The following is a 21,417-nucleotide window of genomic DNA, read 5'->3' on the forward strand; positions in this document are numbered from 1 at the left end:
CGGAGATTATGCTGTTTAACTTTGATAGTTTCTGGACACAACCAACAACACAACACAACAGCAATAGCAACATCCACCCTTGAGTGTCGCCAGCTGTTGACGCTCTCAAAAGCGTTATAATCATATAATCATATATGGGATATACCGGGGACCCGAGCGCTATTAAAGTCTATAATTTAACACTTTTTGCGGTCGGTCGGTGGGGTCAGTGGGGTCAGTGGGCGTTGGGTTTTATGGGTTTCATGGGTGATTTTCTGTTTCTACTTCTCGCTGGCTGCGTGTCAAAACAACAACTACGGAAAGTCGTCGTCGCAGGCCTTCAAACCCGCAATTCCGTAATTGTGGCCCACCTTTGTTCTACCATCTTTATAAATATATATATATATGTACATTTATTTATATATATAAATTGGGGAAGGAAGGGCAGAGCTCCAAAGCGTTGCGGAAACGGAAGCGGCTTTTCATACATTGAAATGCACTTAGCGGGCGGCAGAAAACGCGCGCGTTTTTAAACGCCCTTTGCACTCGGTATTTGATATTGCATATTATGCATTTGTGTGTGTGTGTGTGTTTCAGATGAGAGTGTGTGCGCGTTAGTCGGCCATGTTGCCGCAAAGAGCCACCCTAATAAGGCATAATGAACCGCTAAAAGGGGGAAGAAAAGGGGGTGGTTCGCAGGGTGGAGGGTGGGTTGCAGGCGGCAGGAAGGTGTCGCCTAATGCGTTTAATTGTTGCAGCTCAAGTTGGGACACTCTCTACTCCAATTAGCAATCCCAACTCCTTTTGTAAGTGCTGAAAAAAAATTCCTACAAAGGGACAGACAAAATTTGATGGACTATTTTACATTTTTTTTTGGAATAAGGCATGAGTCCAATCCCCTTTCATTGGAATATATTTTTTAAAAGAAATATCTAAATAAAAATAGCATCCTGGCTGAGCGAATAAATTTATATTAACAATTTGAAAACCATTTTTAAATAAAAAAAAAAAAAAAACAAATAAGAAAGTTAAAATATGTACAAGACTTTTACTTTCATTTAAAAAAATTTGTACGAATTTAAAATACAAATTTGGTTTTAAACAAAGATTTAATTTTTTCAAATAGCAATAATAATCTAAATAATAAGCAGAAAACTAAAATAAAATATATATAATATAATACATTGAAGAGCAGATTTATTGCCAAGTTACAATACTTTATAAATATTTTTTTTAATGTGTGCTAAGCTGTAGCCAGTCAAAGGAGGAAAAGATGTGAAGTCGGGAGGTGGGGCAAATGTATGTCTGCTGCCATTAGTTTCCCCGATAGTTCAAAGCATAGTTGGCCATCTTCTGTGCCCATTCAACCATATCCAAGTGGTCTCGAGCATCATCCCAGCCAACAGATTCCCAATCCCAATCCTTAGCAGACGAAGCGAAAAATACAAATACAAAAAAAAAAAGGAAAGAAAAAAATTTGTGTCCGAGGAGTGGAACTGAACTGAACGGAACGGGTTGACAAAACTAAACTCAAGTGGAGTTCCATTTCCGGACACGAACACGGACGCAAATCAAATTAATTGAGGCGCAAGGAACACACACTCTCACACACACACACACGAGTCCTTTAGTCCTTTGGATAAAATAAGCCATATAGACCATATACCTACGTGGCTCAACCTCAATCTCGTGCAGCGTCCTCTGGTGGTTTTCTTGAAACAATTCGCTTAGAAAATCAAAGGCGGCCGGCAGCAACTGCACGTGTGTGTGTGTGTGTGTGTGTGTGTGTATATTCGGGGATATGGGACATGGGTTTTAGGATATGGGATATGGCCAATTTGTCTGCTATAGACGCGCTCTTTAAAGGCCATCCCGGTCCATCAGGTAGTTAGGTGTTGCCCACTATACAATTTGAAAGACTCTTTTGAAGTTGACAGCCTCGCATTCAGATCCTTGGCTCGTGGTCTCTGAACGAAGAAGACATTGAAAGAGTGGGGGCTCTGAATTGAAGTGGATTCGAGTGGATGGAATGCGAGAGCCAGTGCGAGTGCGAGTGCTCATTGTGCCACCAATTAGCCCTGGACAAAGGTCCTGGCTGCCTTGCCAACCACCTTGATCACTTAACTGCGAATCGATTTAGCTATTCCTATTCCAAGTCTTGAGAGCATTTTCTGATTATTAAGTGTAATAAAGAAATTAAAGAAGTGTATCTTAAATGTCAGCCAAACAGTCTTATACTCGATAGGAAAAGCAAAAGTATTTTCAGCTATTTTGAAGGTCCTTAAGTACACCAAAGAATGTGTACTCTAACTACTGGACTCATAATATATGGGAAGACCAAGTTTAAGCGCAGTTTTATGTAATTTGTAAAATATTTTTTAAGCTGATGAGGAAAACCGAACATATAATAAATAGCTTATTATAAATAGAGTTCTAGAGTTGCAGCATATTTGTATGTACATAGTTTATTAGTTTTTCTTTTGTTCGTAAAGAATAGTTTGTTACAAAGTCTAGTAGTTAATTCGTTTGGCATCGATTTTCGATCGGTAGGCTACTCTCTTTCGCCTGCTTACCCTCGACATGAATGGTGAGCAGTTGGGATCTGGTGGTGCAACCCCTGGAAGGGCAACCCTTGAAATACTAAGCCATAAATTGAGGATGCTTCCTACCTACGGTTGATGATTATGATGATGATGTTGCTGCTGTTGCAACCACAAATAACCGTCCCCCGTGCGCCTTTTGTACCCATATACATATATATATATATACATATATTTTCATATGTATAAATGCCTGATTTCTTATCTAATGCCTAATGCCACCGCTATCTGCAGACATATCATATCATGCGGTGCCCAAAAGTCCCGAGTCTCGAGTCCCGAGTTCCGGACGGAGAGCAAAAGGGTATCAATGGCTGGTTATCACTGGCGATCAGTGCTAGATTAGGCCTGCTGTTCTCCTCCGTTTGGCCAAGTGAAAGGAGCAATATCATTTTTTCGCAACAGCTGGCTATTTCGTCTGACGTCTCTGCGTACCCCTCTCTTTTTTTTTATTTTTTTATTTTTCTCCAGAGAAACTGGTCTGGGCCATCCATCAATCATTCAACTGATGGAAGCCACACGCAATTTGCCGGAGGGCGTAACTCGGTTTGGAGCATGGTAAATGGGATTGGGATTGGGAATCAAACCAGGTGAAACCGGGGGGTATGACGTAGATTAAGTTGGCGCTTGTGATTGGAAAATCATTTTTATGGAGCTTTGGTTAGATTTTATAGCTTCTTTTTAAGTGAATCTTTCATAATTCACATTTTTCCAGTTGAGGAAGTGCTTTATTTTCAACTTACCACAAGTGGCTTTGTTTGCAGCACAAAAAAAAAAAAATCCAATGAATTTTAATCTCTAGAGTAGCTTAAAAGATATTTTAGCTTCGTTGAAAATGGTGTAAAAATGTAAAATGCTGAATCACTCTTTCTGTTCATCGTTTCATTAAATCGAACGAAAATGTCCTTGTAAAATCCCATAGCTTTTGAAAACTTTTGCTTTTTTCAGGCCCTTTCCACTTAAAGTGCTGACTTTAAGGCCCTTGAATTGGAATGAAAAATACAAAAAAAAAAAAAACAAAAAAAAACAAAACTTACCCCGGCAAACTCTTCAAAGGCAAATTTCGCTTCACCCTTGCGCGACTTCATTTGAATATTAAAAAATTCCAAAACACAAAATGGAATTTTTATTTGTGATATTTTGTCGCACCTCAGCGACAACGTACTTGCCACCTCGTTTTCAACATTCAGCATTTTGGCATTTGGGAAGTGCCACCCCAAAAAACAAAAATAAAAAAAAACTGAATGTGGACGGATCTCGGGTTTAATTTAACATAAAAGCGCGTTCGCCATTAGGCGCTCAACCAACCCCTCTCGAAACTAAAATAAAATAAAAAAAACAAAAAAATATATATATATGCATAGAGGGGGTGTTGTGGGAGTGAAATTTATGAGGCATGCTCAGGTTTTTATTAGATTTTAACTAGGCCTGGCGCCAGGACTCTTTCGCAGGGCCAAACCCACGGACTCAAACGTGCCAAAAACATTAAATATGTTAATTAGTTTCAACGCCCGGCGACCGCAGAAACCTAAACTAAATGTTCCAAAATTTGTGACAAAACACCCAAAAAAAAAAATGGGAAGGCAGAAGAAAAATGGAGGACTTTAAGTGCCGCTGGTCACGTTAGCCTTAGCCTATAGATCCCCGGATCCAAGAGTAATATGCTAATGCCCCAGGGGGGGTCCTACAGAAGACCCCCTTAACCCCTCTCAATCCCTCTCAATCCCCTTAACCCTTAACCCCTAACCGGGATGGGCTTGGCCAGAGTGAGATTTCGATTTGGCCTGGCATTTCTGGACACTATCTACATCTGCTTGTCCGCATTTGAGGAAAACACTTGGCTTAGATAAGAGACAGGAAAATTTTGGAAAAAATTCACGGTTTGGAGGAGATTTAATTAAGTGGATGTGATCTTGAAAAGTTTTTGGAGTAATTGGTTTGAGTCACAAAAATATGATATGCTTGTATTAATTTAATATTAATATAATAGATTTATAAGCATTTAAAATGCAATGAACTAATAAAAACTACCAATATCTCCTTTAACGTAAAAAAATTGAACCTATAATCTACGATGGCTATAACTGCACCCAATTATGTGGGATAATTTCAAGGGGTTTTCCTATGATACCTTCTGCTACGACTACTTTTCCAATCCCTCATTAACATCGGGCCACAAAGGAGAGAAGTCAGGAATGGTCCTCTCAATGGCAGTTAATCCCCTTGATGATTAGTTGCTGCCCGCCCCTGAATTCTTTCGCTTCGGTTTCGGTTTCGGTTTCGGCTTAGGTTTCGATTCGATTCTGTTGATGGGATCGTATCGTATCGGATCGGATCGGATCGAATGGATGTTTTCTGAATGGCAGGATTGTGCGAGCCGCAGCAACAAGATTATCCTATCCTAATATCCTTAGGGAAAAAGGTAGTGAAAAGACGCATCTTGTGCCTTGGCATCCGATCGTTGTCTAACAACATAATTAACCAGGCCCACGCCCACTTTTGTTCCTCTTTTATTTCTTTTCGTGTGCATACTTCTTTTTTTTTTCTTGAGGTTTTCGGATTCGGAGATTGCTCATACGCCGCGTCTCCCGCAGTGCAGCCACCGCAATCTTCTGGTCTTTCTCTACGTTTTTTTTTCTTTTTTGATTACTATTATGCTACTCGGGATTTCTTTATTGTCTCCTTGCGCTCTGCGGTGCATGTCTAAATGTCTAAACAAATGCTTAGAAATTAAGGGCGCGCGACGACAGCTGAAGACGAGTTTATGATGCCAGAGGACAATGCACACATGCTGCGGCCCAGGATCCCCAGGATACCCAACATTCCATTGTGCGGCAAGTGTGCGTGCAGAGCGATTAGGACCCCTTACCCCCACACACAAAAAAAAAAAAAAACACATCTTGGTACCTTGTCATCCAGTCGCATACATAACAAACAGATATAACAACAAATCCAAGTGAGCAGTCCCAGCTGGCGAGGAAAAGCCCATTGTTTGGCCATTGTTGCCAAAAAGGAGATCACAGGAAATGTTTTCGGGGGGGGTTTTCCATTAGGCCAACGCAAATAGGCAAGCTTGACTTGGATTTCCAAAGGGGATGGGGATGGGGCACAGGAAGTGCAATATTTGTCAGGCAAATAGATTTCTCAACGCGACTATCTACGCACAGACGCACTTTGCCATAAAGTGTGCCCCTTGCAGAGGGAGAAAATATCACTTGTGTATGTCAACTTGAATAGGAATGCTCTTAAATTAAATAAATTACAAAATTATAATATTTAGTGGCATAAAGAGAATAGAATACAGAGGAATGTATGACAATAACGAGTTATAGTTATGATATACTCATTAAAAACATTAACCTACACTTTCTTTTTATATTGTTTTTTATTTTGCCAAGTGTAGATCTTTACTGTGACTGAGCAAGCGCCATCAGATCACTTGGAATAGGATCGTTATGTTATACGGAATGTTATCTGCAGAGTGCCTAAGTCTGAGGTGACAGTTAAACACCTCAAACATGCTACCACATTGTGTAAATCTCTATTGGTATTCAAATGTTTGTCCCCAACTCAGGCATCTTTCGTCTGTTCGTCTATTCGTTTGTTTGTCTGTTTGTCTGTTTGTTTGCCTTTGTTTCCATTTGAATTTAAGATATTTGTTTGACTTGTCTGCAAGTCTCTCAAGAGAGATGCGGATTTGGACTCGGATTCAGGTTCAGATTGAGATTCAAATTCAGATTCAGAAGAGATAGCGTTTTCAGACAGCTTGCAACACTTGAGTGGGACAAACGGAAGCTGCCTCCGCTGGCGCCTCAAACTAATCTCTATAATCTCGGAGGTCACCAGATATCAGGCCTTTGTCTTATTCATATTTTTGTGTATACAGTGTTTTTCTTTTGATGCAGTTACAGTCTTCAGTTTGCTAGATTACATGTGTTTATTTGTTTAACATTTATGAAAAACAATAATAAAACAATAGGAATGGAGTAATTGTATTTTTCGTTAATATTCCATATTTAAATTTAAATCTAAACTTTCTTTATGTCGCCGGCTTTGATCTTTTATCTTAGTGTTCCCAATTTTCTTCTAAAGTTATTTTCCCCTACATTTTGTAGATTTATCTTTTGTTGGCGCCACTGGCATATATGAAGATACCGAAAATTCTGGCAACCTTTGATCCCCTTGTTGATCTTTACTTAGTCAAAAATGTTTGCCGAGATCCCAACTGCAGCTCCCCAAAAATAAAACCATTCATTCTTTTCTCTCTGTTTGCCATCGCTTATCTGTCTTTGTTTTGGGAGATTCTTTTTTGCTTTTTCTGGCCAAGTGAAAGTCATTGGCCACCAGAATGTCACCTGTTGAAAATATGGCTTTTATCTCCCTTTACTCTTGGCAATCATTTAGAAAACCCTGAAAGGCAACAGTTCAATGGCCCATAAAAAAACCTAAAACACTTTGATGTTGCACAGAATAAATAACTAGTTCTAGTTTTTGCTGTTCATTATAATCTAGGTTGACACTCTTATGGTTTCACTTCCTATATTTGATTCGATTATTGGCCTGACTTATCGTCGCCATGCCATTAACCATATAGTTAGAGACAGTATGACAACAATTATGGCAACAACTTTAACAACATCTAATATCCAGACAACAACGAGAACAACTTTGATGTTGCACGCAAATTCTGTGTTGTCTCTCATTAAAAACGAAAAGGGGCGCCTGTGACAAAAAAAAAAAAAAACTCAGGGGGCTGTCATAGATTGATAGTTGCTGTGGCGGAATATTATAAAGGTATAGGTATCCCCACATATGAATGCCATTTATAGTATGTGTGGTATATCACAACTCCGCTGTGGACATGATTCTTGCGTGTTGACAACTAAGTTGTCTCTGTCAAAGCGTCAATCACTGGGAAAACAATTTTCAAAATGTATGACGAACTGTGTGTTTATTTGCATAAAGGAAGCGCATACCGATATCTGTGTAATAAAATATATAGAGAAAATATAGAGAAAACTTGATTAGCCAAGGTGCACAGCACAGTACACACACATGCACAAATAACAAAAAGAAAAACAAGTGAGGGGGAAAAAATGGACTATTAGTGGGATAATTAATTGAATCAATCGATGCGATGCCGCTGGCAAATGGAGCGAAGCCTATTCTTATACATTTTCCACTATATTTCACCATATACTCCCCGATAATTTACACACACACACACACGGGTCAGTGGCAATAACAACAACATCATCAGGCAGATATAACGAAATAATAACCTAGATAATGTTGGGCAATTATTGTTATCGTTGCACCTCAGCCAGATGATGAGAGTCCAAACTGAAGCGAACCGGACCCTGATCTATGCACAGAAAAAAAATATTTACATGTTATTTAAAACCGCAAAAACTTTGAAATTCACAAAACACTTTCTACTTAGTTTGTAATTAATAATGAAATATAAAATAGAAAATTGTATGCATACGCATTCTTCATGTGTAGTGTAGTGTTTACCTGACCAGCTGGTGGAAAATAGATGAATGACTATATATGTATGCCCGGACTAGGGCGTTACACACTGGGCGTGGCAGCTGCACAGTGGAGAGATAATGGCCTCGTTTTGTCTTGTGGCTCAGTTTCTCCGCTCGAGTGAAAATGCCCACTAAAAACTGAAAAGAAAACAAATGATAATACATTTAATAAGTAAAACATTCGAAAGGAATTCAATTAAGTAGAGAAATTAAATTCAAATGTTTGGCTATCTAAATAAAAAATCTCGTAATCATAGTATGTATAAACAGTAATCAATATACTTGAGAAAAGCAAATCAATAATCACCACACCCGACTGTAAAATACAGAAATCAAAGCTTCACGAAAAAAAAGAGATTTGTGCAAACATTTGAACTTTTGCCTGACTTGGGAGTATATGTTTTTTTTTGTCCACTTTTCCAACTTCCCTCGGGCAGCCACATTTCCAGCTTGTTGATAAATTATCGCTTTTAACGAGAAAAGCGCATGAAATTGGCACCCAAAACGCCCAACAAAAACGAAATGCATTGCACATGCAACTCAGGTCATAATTACCCAAAAACACATACAAAAAAAAAACGAAACAGAAACAGAAAAATATTAATGAATTATTTGGAAAAACAAACGCCACGGGTGAGCGGGGGTTCAACACAAAATTAGGCATTTAATTGTCTCGGCCACAGCGCTCTTACCAATTTATAGAGGCCCTCTCACTCCCGCCAACTGAAAAATGCCAGCTGACAGGCGTCACGTTGGAAAACCAACAAAAATTTAACTGCCAGCGATGAGGAACGCCGAGAAAAAAAAAACAAAAAAAAAAATAAAAATGGAAAAATGAAAAAGGCGGTGGAGGCACATGCAACGCCGACCCTGGCGCCACAAAATGGGCGCAACGTGGTCAACCACCGAAAAAAGTAATACAAGTAAATACTTAAACTCAAGAGAAGAAGGAAAAATTAGTATGCGTCTGCGGCGGCAACTTCATTTTTCGATGATTTATTAAATGAAAAATTCGAATACAAGAGGATCCTGACGATTTCTACACGCGTCTCATTATTAAATGAAATTATACTTTTTATTATAGATTATTAATAATTTGTGACACGTAGCCTGCTTGCTTGTTGCTTCCACTGAAATCATCGAACGAAAAAAGAGAAAAGGAGGAGGTTTCGACTTTAGTGTTTTTAATTTTGATTCTGATTCTGATTTCGATTCTGATTCCGATTCATTCCCGACGGCGCCCCGTTTTCGATTCGATTCGATTTGATTTGATTCTGAACCTGAGTCACGCCATCCTCGGGATTGTCTGATCACTTTTGCTGGCGATGCGATCACTGCTAAAAATACGTAAATAAATACAATCCCCACCACCACACAACAACCTCGACGAAATTGCAATCAGAAATTATTCAAGGTTGAATCATTAATATGTGTTTTTAATATATCGAACTGGATGTGAACGGCTCGCATTCATGGATGAAAGATCTCCTTTTGACATACACTCGGAAATCGTTTCTAGGCATTTTTTTTTTGGTTATTTCTTAAAGGCTTGTTAATATCAAGCATAATTTTTTAGGTGTCCTTATCATTATTAAAGTAAAAACAATCAATTTGCTTCTAAGCTACTTCAATAATAATAAATAAGTATTTACTTTTTGGCATCAGTTAATTTTGGGTATAGATATGGGAATCATAGGTAGATGTCATCATTAATAATTATGCTTCATTTTAGACTGTAAATAAGGTGATAAAGTAGTTTCCTCAAATGCGATATAAATATATCCCATAGGTATTTCCAACACCCCATGAACATCCTCAATAACCTCTTCTGTTTTGGAACTTGAATAATTATATTTGTCTAACAATTTGGTTTATCGTGGATTGGATTGGATTGAAGATGGGGCTGTAGCTGGTTGATGGTTACTGTTTTTGGGGGTGGCAGTGTGGTGGTGGGGTGGTGGGGTGGTTCAGACCCCCTAATGACCGGCTTCATTTATTGATGACGATTATAAAGCAATTTGTGCAAGTCAACAATTTCTGACCCACTGGCCGAGGTGGTTGAGTAGTTTAGCAGTTGAGTGGTGCAGCAGTGGGCGCTTTCCAGTAATTAAGCGGGCGACGATCGACCAAGTGGGTTAGCAATTAACCCTTGGGCGCCCTCTGGCTATTTATTATTTATATATAAATATTCGTTTTTTTTTTTTTTTATTATTACGTTTACGATTTTGATGGCGATTAAAATGCACTCAAGGCGATGACAAATTGCGAAGGGAAGCGGAGTGTGGAGTGTGGAGTATGGAGTGTGTACCTAGTTTAATTGCCCGGGCTGTTGCTGGCGAGTGCGTTTTTGCGTGCTAATTATAGTCGCACTCCTCGTCTCTTTCCCTCGGCATACGCCCCTCTCTTTCGTTGGCTCAAGTGGCCACCTCTCATTCACACATTTCCGCCATTGTGGCAAAGCCATTGCATTCGCTCGCTCTCTTTCTGGCCCCTTTTGCACCTTTGGGCTTTTGCTTTCGCTTTCGTTCTCCTTCTCTTTCTCACCAGCTTCGTCATCTTTCCTTTTCTTTTTCTTTTCCTTTTGGTTTTTATTTTAATTTTTTTTGTTGATTTTGTTTGGCCTCAAGTGTCTTTTGTCAAGCGGCCATGGATTCTCCTGCTTTCGAGCTGCATTTCACTGCCCACTCTACAGATCCTTGGAATGCATCTTTGCTTTTTCTTCTTTTTCCCATCTTTTAAAAATTATTCCTGGTTTTTTGTTTTTTTTTTTTAATTTTTTTTACTGTTTTTAAAAACAAAGAAAGTTTATTTCGAAAAAGGTCTTCTTTTAAATAAATTAAGTATCTACTTTATATAGTTTTTTTATATAGGGATTAGATTAAAAAAGATTTCATAAAATAATTTTTTTTATGTCAATTTTAAATGTAAGTCAATAAAATAAATATTACAAAAAGAGAACAATATTTAATACCAGGTAAATACATATTTAAAGTCTTTAAGATTTATTTTAAGCTAATAAGAATAACCTCTTTACAAAGATAAATTGGTTCTGAAGATAGGAACTTAAATTAGCTATGTCTACTTTTTTTTAAGTGTACATTTTGCTTGTGCCCGCTTTGTCTTAATTTATTCTGCTCATTTGTTAGCTGCACTGGATGCAAATTGCCAACAGCCAATGCTATTTCGCTCGCACACTTAACCTGACACCCGGAAAAAAGAGAGGTTCTTGGGAGAGTGGGTGGGTCTATGTGGATCCAGTGGAGTACTGCCTGTACTTGACAAACACCCAAAAGCATTCTCTCCCTCTTTCTCCCTTTCCAACTTTGGCTGTCTCTTTCTCAACTGCCTATACATTTCGTTTTTTTTTTTTTTGGCGCTCATTAGGGAAAAAATGAAAAACATTTCCGCCAGCCGAGTGGCAGGCCATAATATCCTCGCATTTTGCTCCCTGGTTCAAGTGCGCTAATGTCTTTGGAGTGCTTCGCACTCTTCACTCACTCACTCACTCACTCATTATTTAGGCATTATTATGCAGACATTCAATGTGGGGTTTTTTGCATCCAGCATCCAGGATCCAGTATCCAGCTTGAGCTCCTTATTGTCACCGCCCTCCTTTTTTCAATATTTTTGTTCTATTTGCCATTTAATTGGATTTCTTAAAGCTGCGCCTTGACTTAATGGGATTGCCATTTGTGACCGAATGCGATTTGTGATTTTGCATTTGCCGATTTACCATACCATTTTCCCAATCGAGTTGTTCAAGTGGCCAACCGGATAAATGGGTAACCCGGATGATTGCAATGAGTGGCAGGTGTTGGCAATTCGACATTGGACTGAGGGATTAGCCGTGTTCAGTCGATTGTTTGCTGACTGAGCTCGATTTGTGGATGGAAAAGACGATTGGGGCTTGCAACAAGTAGTGGGGCGAATCAATTAAAATAGAGACTTACGTTAATTTTATCAATTAAATACGATCATAAAGGACAAAATTCTCGATAATTTATATAATAAAAAGCTTGAATATCTCTATCCCTTAAAATTAAAAACATGATTTTAAAATCTTTCGAAATTCAACAGAATGCCAACCCCCAAACAATTCCCCAAAATACCATACATATTTGATGAACTTTTGATTGCTGACCAGGCACACTTTTGAACCCTATAATTTCGATGGTCAGTTCTTGAGTTCTGTCGATGGAGCGGTGGGTCCCCCAAATTTCGACCCATGTAGAGTGCGTGTGTTCCACTTTTGTCTGGCAGCCATTTACAAACGATTTGTCAACCGACTAACTGACTTGGCTTTTCCTGCCTCATTTTTTTTTTTTTTTGTTTTTTTTCTTTTTTGGCCCCCGAAAACAAAATACAAATCGTGGCTTGTTTAGCCGATGGTGGCCCTTGGCTAAGAACTACTCAAAAACATATTAATCATGCAGCATCAGCAGGCCCAGACAGCTGAAGACAGCACACGAAACGAAATCGTTTAATTGCCACAAACTCAGAGGCCCAGACTTCAGTTTTCAGACATCAGACTTGAGTCTTGAGTCTTGAGGGTTCTCGGACTAAGCCAATCATGGTTTGGCTGGCAGTGAGTCAGTTAGGGCCCAATTATGGCTGATAGACAGGGTAGGGTAGATGCAAAAGATATATGATATGCACGGGGAAAAATTATACATATTGGGGAATATCTGGTATAGCAAATTGCTCGGGTCTGCAGGGGCCTCAGTAATTAAAATATTACAGAGAAAAAATTTATTATACATTAAGTTAGACTTGAATAAAGTTAAACGTTTTCAAATCGATGGCTTCTGACATTTATAATTTTAAAATTATTTATTTATACAGAATTTAAGGCTTTGTTTTGTGAAAGTATATCAACATTTATTAAACATTCGAGATTTATTTGAAATGTATGTTTTCATGGGACGTTTTTCTTCGTGTGTATGGTCGGGTGGTTCTGATGATCTCGAACTCTGTCTGGTGGCCAATTTTCGTTTATCAATAACTACCGGGAGATCTGTTGTGCCCTTTGGAGCACCTCGCTGAGCATTTCAAAATCAACAATGCTAATATGTGTAGGCCGCCCGCAGGTCAAAGCCAAAGCCAAAGCCAAAGCCACTTCACATGTATATATCCATATAGTAGTAGTATCTGTATCTGTGCTAACGACTAATTTCCAGTTCCCACGGAGATTTGAAAATTAACATTTGGCTTAGCTCTTGGGCCAAGTTTTGGTTTGCTGTTACAGTTCCTGCGGCTAAAATCCAATCGAATCCAAACCAAAGCAAACCAAACCAATCCACCTGTGTGTATTTCGAATATTACCTGACCCAAGCCCAAGCCCAAGCGAAACGCACACAGAGAGACCCAATAATTTTGTAATTAATGATGTGAGAATGAGCTGCGGACAGGCTGAGTTTTAGGTTCGGCGCTTGGCGTTCGGTGTTCGGGGTTCGGGCCAAGACTTAACCCCTTTTGGACCTCTTATCCCTCCGGAGCTGTCGACAGTAGGGTGCCCAAATGTGAGACCCCCGGGCTGCTGGCTTGTTTGGCTTTTTGTCATCATCATCATCAGCAGAAGCAGCAGCTCAGCAGCTCAGCATCTTAGCATCTCAGCATCTCGGCATCTTAGCATCTCGACATCATTAGAGCCAGATTATACACTCATCTGGATCTGAATTTGTATCTGTAGATGTACATATCTGTAAATGTATCTGCATCTGTATTTGTTGCCCCTGTTTTGTAGATGCGGCTTTGTGTTGTCGTGTGTGTGAGTGTGTTTGCTCGAGTGGTGTCGCCAAAGGCTTCAAGTGGCTTTCTATTGTTGTGATGCTACTTCTGCTGTCTTCCCTATTGATTAATTGACTAAAGTCGTGTCTGGGGATTAATGCGCACTGCTACTTGAACGCCACACACAATCCCCTTAATGGAGGAGAACCCGTAATGATATCTGAATCTCTGGGCCAATTAATTAAATGATTTTCGAAAATATACACCAATACATTTGTTTATCATGACTGAAAACAAAAGCAGGATTTTTAGGTCTGGTTAACTGGATAATTTGAACAGGACTGTAATTCATTCATTCATTCATTCATTCATTCATTCATTCATTTATTACAAAAAAAAACGTAAATGATTTCTATGGAAGAGTACAAAATCATATTAAACAAATATTTGATTTCAGAAATTTAGAAAAAGTGTAATATATATATTGATCTCAAATACTTTGTATAGCTTTTATTTTTACATTACCAACTTTTTGATGTACAAATATTTTTTGATTATTTATTTATTTTTTTCTTATGTAGAACAGTAAATCAAGTTTTGTTTAATGAAACGTAGCATTGCTTCCAATATTCTACAAAGAGTACTGGCTAATAGCACACAGCTCTGAATGGTTACCCTCAAGCCCTTATTCAAGTTTTCCCTATTCTAGCTGCGATCATGGAACCTTTCACTCTGAACTCTGATTGGGGATTTTCTTGGCCAGCGTTGTTGTGTGGGCGCCAACACACCGCTACCACAACATCTGGTGGCAACTTCTGGATGTGCTCCAGGCCCTTCGGCTTGGCCACCATCCCCCGGTTGAACTTATCTATCTGTCTGTCTCTTCTTGACTGGCGGCCATTTGGGGCGGCCACCCGCTGCTCACGACGCCCACAACTCGCTCGCTGATAGGCCACCCCGTGAAAAGCTGGGAAAAAAAAACACCACCTAAAAGCCACCTTCCTTTCTCATACATAAGTGTTGCGAGGCTTGTAGTTTGTCGTCTGGTGGCTGGCAAAAGGTCAGAACTCAGGCTGCTGCTGCTGCTGCTGCTGTTTTTGTCGTGCCAGCAACATGTGTACCCCATCACATGGTCGCCACGACAACGTTAAGACCCAAGAACACAGGGGCCCTTCCTTTGCTTTGCTTTGGTTTTATTTTCTTTTCCCTTTTTTGATTTGGCTAACCGCCCCCGATGCGATTTCGATTTCTATCGATGAATTTCATTTGTGTTCTATTTACTGATAGCCATCTAAACTGCGCTCTGCTACCGAAGCAGCAACTTAAAGTCAAAGACGCTGCCTAAGCCAATTTGTATGCCCCCAGACCCTAGGCACAAACAAATTTTATGCAGTCAGCAAAGCAAGGTACCCCCCGCCCCCTCCCCCACAACAATATATATTCGCTGCGATATATATATATAAACCGGTCGGTTGGTCGGTCGGTTGTCGCTTCCTTTGGCGCACGAGTTTTCAGCAAAAATTTCTTATCTCTTTCCGAAAGAGAGCCGAGCTGGTTTCAAAAATTTTATGGCAGCACCAGCGCAGAATAAAAAGTAAAAAATAACAAATAAAAAAAAAAGAAAAAAAGAAAAAAAAAACACTGGCGTTAGCAAACGTGGCGACCTTCAGAAGACAGAGAGCCACGCATTTGTCTCTACGCCATAAAAATGCAGCGGACCAGCGGCTTATTATTTTGGCAGTTCGAATTTGTTTTGGCCTGGAGGAGCCTGAAGAAGCCAGAAGAAGCCAGAAGTAGCCTGAAGTAGCCCAAGAATCGGGCATCCCAGAGTCCAGAGGCGGCCTGGTCGCCGTTGATTTCGAGTTAAGATTTGAATGTCGCTCCTCCTCCGCCACGAAGACAATGCCCCAAAGTTGTTGTCGTCGGTCTTCGGTTGTCGTTCGTCGGTCGTCCTGTGGCGCTCAGCTCACAAAAGCTCGTGCTCAGCTGAAAAACTGAAGATTCAGCCCCCCTCCTCTTTTGAATCCCCGACTTTGACTGGCCGCTGGTGGCCTCAACGTCGTCGTCTGCATCGTTGTCTGGTCCTCTTTTATTTTATTTGCTACGTTTTTTGGTTTTACTTTTCTTGTTTTTTTTTTTTTTTGTTTTTGGGCTGGCTGGCGCCTGCGGTATTCCTTTGTCGTCGTCGTTTTCGCTTGTCGTCGGCTCGAGAGACCGCTCGCCTATATGAGAAATGATCGGACATGGGAAACAAAAGATTTGCAAATGTCTTTGGCTTTTTGGTTGCCGAATGCAAGGGGGCAGTGGCATTGAGCATTGGGCATTGGGCATCGGGCATCGGGCACCGGCACTGAACACTGTACACTGTACAGTGGACGCTGGACAGTGGGCGACAGGTGACGCCAGCCAGCCATCTATTTAAGAGGCAAGAGCCCAGCCAAACCAAGCCAATTACATACAAAATACAAGGCCTGACAACGACACACATTCATCTTGGGACGAGGCGACGCGACGGCGGCAAAACAGGCGCCGGCCAAGCCGCCGTCCTGTAACAAGCTTTCGGGGGCAACATCACATCACATCGGTAGAGTATAGTTCTGTTGTGCCTTCCTGCCTGTCTGCCTGCCGACCCCTTCCTTCCTGCTTTGCATGAGGATGTTGAATGCTGGATGCTAAGACGCTGTGGTTGTTGGGCGTGCTGCCTGCTGACTGACGCCAAATGCCAACTTGTTAATTAGGCACAAACGTACCGACTGCAGAAAAAAGAAAAAAAAAAACGTGACAAGGTCGTTCTCACTGCGGATTTTCAGCTAACGGGTTTGGATGTTGCAGCTTCAAGAAGGCGCACGCACAAGCTAACCCAATTCCTAAAGCTACCGAAAAGGGGTATTTGATAGGTTAAGGTAGTTTAACTTCTAATTTGAAGGTATTTTCCGAAAATGTTGAAATACTTATGACCTAGCTTATAATTGTAGGGCATAGAGTACTTTAAGAAAATACTGATGTCAGGAATATAAAAATCGGACTTTTAATAGTAATTAAAACAGTAATTTCTTAATTAATTTCTTAATATAAACAGTAATTACTTATTTACAAAAATTGAATTTAATTGCCACGTTGGGCGCCACTTTTGTGCTTTGGTGGACTAGGTGCAGATTTACGAGTATTATAAACGTATGAACGATTTCTTTTAAACAGTATAAGCTATAGAGACAAAAGTTCGAGCCCAATATGCTGGCAAATTAAATAAGTTTTGGGCTTTATTGGCATAACTTTAGTGCTTTGATTTATTTTGTGCAACTAAGTGATTTCCTAAGTGCAGTGGGATTTAGTTTATTTTAAAATCCAACCTGCCGCCTAATTGAACAATTTTGTATTTGTCTTAAGTCTTTCACGCAAGCGAACTCAACTGTTTAGGCCACACTCATGTTTGCAATTGCAGTCCTAATTTGTGTCACTTGAAGGCCCCACGTTGGGCGCCACTTAGACAGTACCAGCGTGTACAACAATGGATATTCCGTATACTCGCTGGCTTTGGCCCCAGCGGTGGCCCGCACTTTGGGCGCCTTATCGCGGCTCGTTTGCCGTTTTGTGGCGGCTGTCGTGGACCACCGGTCGCGAATCGCCGCAAGCGGGAAAGAGAGAGGACGAGATCGGCTGTGGCTGTGTGGCCCAAGCAAAAACGCAATGTGGCACTTAAGGTGGCTACCGCTGGCAGCTCGCTACGCAGGCGCTCCGATTGCCACACAATTTCCCCAGCCAGCCGATGTCCATTCCCCATTCTTCTTTATCATTAAACGCATAAATGCGAATCTGCAACATCCGAGGCAGCAAAAGTAGCAGCATCAGCAGCCTTGTGTGGATATTTATGGGACGTAAATTTTTATGCCCCGGCCTGGGATCGATATGTACTTGGCATAGGCCATCGTATTTCCCACCGAAACGCGTCGGTAGCAGCGCCATTGCCATCATCGTCATCGTCATCATCATCATCATCATCGTCGTCGTGAAGCGTCCTCTCATCGGTATCGTCATCGTCATCGCCATCGTCACATGAATCTGCCATTTTATTGCCAACTTCACTTTGGCGGCAATGTTATTAACGCACATTTTTATGGCCTTCATGAGGATGCTCTACCTTTTTTTCCACCACCACCACCATCATCACCATCGCCACGCTCACCTCTTCGCTTATAAAATTGAAATTAATTTCTAAGTTTTGATTTTGTTGCCTCGATCGGTTGACTTTCTTTTGCCCAGGGAATCAACTATGACCACCCTCATTAGCATAGGTCGCTGCTGTGGGAGCACGGAAATTGTGGGCAGTAGTCAGTAGACGTCGACCTACTACCTTAAACGACCATACCTCGTATTCATTTTCTCCACTTTGCCGTTTGCCGTTTCTTGTCGATTTTCGGGGGGATTTCCATTTCCGTTGCAACTGATTAGCTGCCAAATTGGTGCGGGGAGACCAATGGGAATGAACAATTTCCTCAATCAACGCAGAGGGGCGCGGTGTGTGCGCTGATTAACATAATTTTACACTTAATTTCTCGATTAGCCCCAAGAAGCGACAAATAAACGCTGAGAAGGAATTGGTTTTTATTGGACCCATTTTCGGGGTGATTGTATAGCGCACCTTGCCTTCTGAAAACGTTTATGACCTCTAAAAAAGCGTTAATTAAAAATACATATTCCGTTTTGGGGCCCTTTGAAGGCGAGGAAACGCTTCTGCTATGGAGTGTAAAATATCTAATCTATCAGTTTAATAATATTTCCGTGTGCTACCTTTCTCAGCAATAAATGTTCAATGAATTTGTAATTGGGGAAGGCGGCTTAATTGTTAAAGTTATACCAGTGAACGGGATATCAAGGTATGCAATTTTAAAATATGTCAAATAAATCAGTTTCAGAATTTTCTCGATTTAACAGTGAACGACTTGTTCTCTTTTTGTTTTGTTTTTTCTTAAAGTTTCATGCATTTGATTTCGGGTCTGCTAATTAATTTTTATATCCCGCTCTTCTTCGACACGCTTGTCTTGGTCTTTTCCTTTTTCTTAATTAAGCAAGAAACTCAAATAGCAGCCAGTGGTGTCTGTGATCTTTTCAGTTCTGTTCTGAACTAGCCAACTCCGCCAATGAGTTTTCGGGTAGCGTGTGAGGCCATAAAAGCAGGTCTCACAGCGTGTGGCACTGTGGGATTTCGAGAACACACACTGAATACCCACTGAAAACACTCTGAAAACTCTAAATGAAAACCCTGCCCACACACACGCTGCGCTGATCCATTATCAGGCTCATTTCCATTCCGTTTTTTTTCTTTTTTGTTTTGTTTCTATTTGTTTTTCATTCATTAAAACAAAAGAATACACAACGCCACAATTTGGGTTTTTGAATATCAAACAAGTGACGATTTGTAAAAGAGGGGGAGAGGGCATAGCTAAGATGACTGACTGATGTCCGGCTGCCAGTAATTAAGTTATAAAACAATTTTAATGCTCCGCTGCCTCACTGTTGGGCTCTGATAAGATAGCGGCTGTCATCAAAAGATCGCTTGGTTCAATGGTTCGTTCGATCTTTGGATCATCTCTGGGTCAGTCAGTCAGTCAGCCAGTCAGTCGACACTTTCGATGGCGTGGCCAAAAACAAAAAAAAAAAAAAAAACACGAATATCGATTGGCAAATTAGGAACCCAAAAACTGAGCTCCCACTACGGACTTGGTATAAATTCAAACACTCGGGGTATAAATGCGGCTCATTAGTCGGACCTGCGCAGCCCATTAATTGCCTAGATATCTGGGCTATCTGACCCGGCTACTGTATTTGCCATCTCCGCTTAGTTCCAGTTCCAGTCCCAGTTTATGTTTCTGTTTCTGTTTCAGTCGCAGTTCCAGTTTGGGCTTTAGTTCTGCTCCCCTGGCTTTCACCTCCCTTCAACCGCTCGTCTGCGCTTTTATTTTCATTAACATAAAATGTTTTGTGTTGATTTTTATATACAGTAAATTATCGGCAATTTATGCCGCAGTCGGGGCGGTCGAGAGTCTGTGTGGAGGAACCTTTCACATTTTTTTCTCAGCTTCTCCCGCTTCGGCTTCCCATTCATAAAAACGCGAGGCGAACATTGCGTATGCTTAATTTATCGACACTTAATGTCAATGATGCGAGTCGGTCCGCACTTCAATTAAAGTCCAGATCCTCTCCAACTCCGTCTCCATCTCCATCTCTATATTCCCCATCCATATTCGCCGCCATCAGAGTGTGTGTCTGCATTATGCTTAACACTTGTCGAACAGTAGCCTGACTCTCAGTCCGCATCCCAATCCCCACCAGTACCCACTCTGAATGACCAATCCCAAGATCCAAAAGCCAAGCCCGCATCGCATCGCACCGCATCGCATCGCATCGCACACAACTCTTCTGCATGCGTGCAAATAAATTTGTCTTTTAGTAATTGCCGAGTTTTCGGAAGGAGGGAAGTGAGATCAGATCCCAGTCGAGGATATGGGATAGGGACTGGTGTCCCAACCTGGTATATTCATTAACGCTTCCAGTTGAATTTCATTAAGCCAGCTGACAGAAGGGAAGGACAACAGGGAGAACGCCAGAAGAGCTTTGGTTACAATCGAAATATATAAAGTATTGGTAATTTTAAATTCTTGGAACCTCTAAAAAAGAAATGATCAGTCAAAACAATGTGCTGCAGTCAGATAGATGACATTTTTTGAACACAACTGAAAAAATCGAAAAAAAAGTACAAACACATGGCAAAATAAAGTTAAACATTAAAGCAAAATTATTTTGTTACCAGAAACTTTTTTGATAAATTAAATTGATTTATATTAAAATAAAGGAACAGTAAACCATTAATGATAAGAATAAAAAATTAATTTAAAGGTTTTTAGTAATTTTAGATAACAAGCGAACCTTATCAGAAAAGGATACAAAAAATATTAATTATAATCCACAAAACAAAATTCAAAATTCAAAAGTAATCAATTGCGATAAACTTTTTATATTAAAGAAACATCTGCAATGGGTACTACAAAAATGAACAAAATAATTCAAAGTGGTATAGCAAAGTGATTTTACTCTTAAATTAAACAAGAGTGGCCCCCAAAATTCCCATTGATGGATTCCCAATTCCCAACTCCTGAAATACCCCCGACTCCTCTTTTCCTATACTTCAGATAGTAATCCAGGTAGATCGGCGATCTTCGAAGAGCAGCTGAACTACTTAAGGTAAACAGCAACACCAATCGCAACACCAACACACACAGGTTATTTGCCTAAGCGAACAACTTTGGTGGACAATCGCTTAATGGCTCGCCTGCGGAACATGAAAAAATACTCAAGTGTTATCGATTAATGTCCAAGTCTAGCGGCTACCGAACGAGCGGCTGAACTGGAACCCAAAACCCACAAATACAGACTACAGACTACAGTCTACCGACTACAGAGTACAGAGGCACAGAATACAGAACTCCAGGGCCAGAGAGTCCCAAAACCCGACGAAACCCAAATCGAAAGAAGATGCGACTGAAAAACCCGCTTCCCAAAGCGGCTGCTCAGCCAAAACT

At 40.5% G+C, this 21,417-nt stretch overlaps 1 protein-coding gene and 1 long non-coding RNA gene across 8 annotated transcripts in view; one reads left to right on the forward strand and one right to left on the reverse strand.

Moving 5' to 3' along the window:
- The window catches only part of LOC121467975, a 158,304-nt gene that overhangs the window by 72,357 nt on the left and 64,530 nt on the right, over positions 1-21,417 (reverse strand). For both annotated transcript variants that reach the window (XR_005977987.1, XR_005977986.1), the window contains exon 2: positions 8,097-8,251. This is a non-coding gene — a long non-coding RNA (uncharacterized LOC121467975). The remainder of the gene's footprint in view (positions 1-8,096; positions 8,252-21,417) is intronic.
- LOC108137111 (optomotor-blind protein) overlaps positions 1-21,417 on the forward strand; it is a 65,873-nt gene that overhangs the window by 28,933 nt on the left and 15,523 nt on the right. The gene's annotated exons all lie outside the window — the stretch shown is intronic.

The sequence above is a fragment of the Drosophila elegans genome, unplaced genomic scaffold (genome assembly GCF_018152505.1).
Source record: "Drosophila elegans isolate 14027-0461.03 unplaced genomic scaffold, ASM1815250v1 contig_149, whole genome shotgun sequence".
NCBI lineage: Eukaryota > Metazoa > Arthropoda > Insecta > Diptera > Drosophilidae > Drosophila > Drosophila elegans.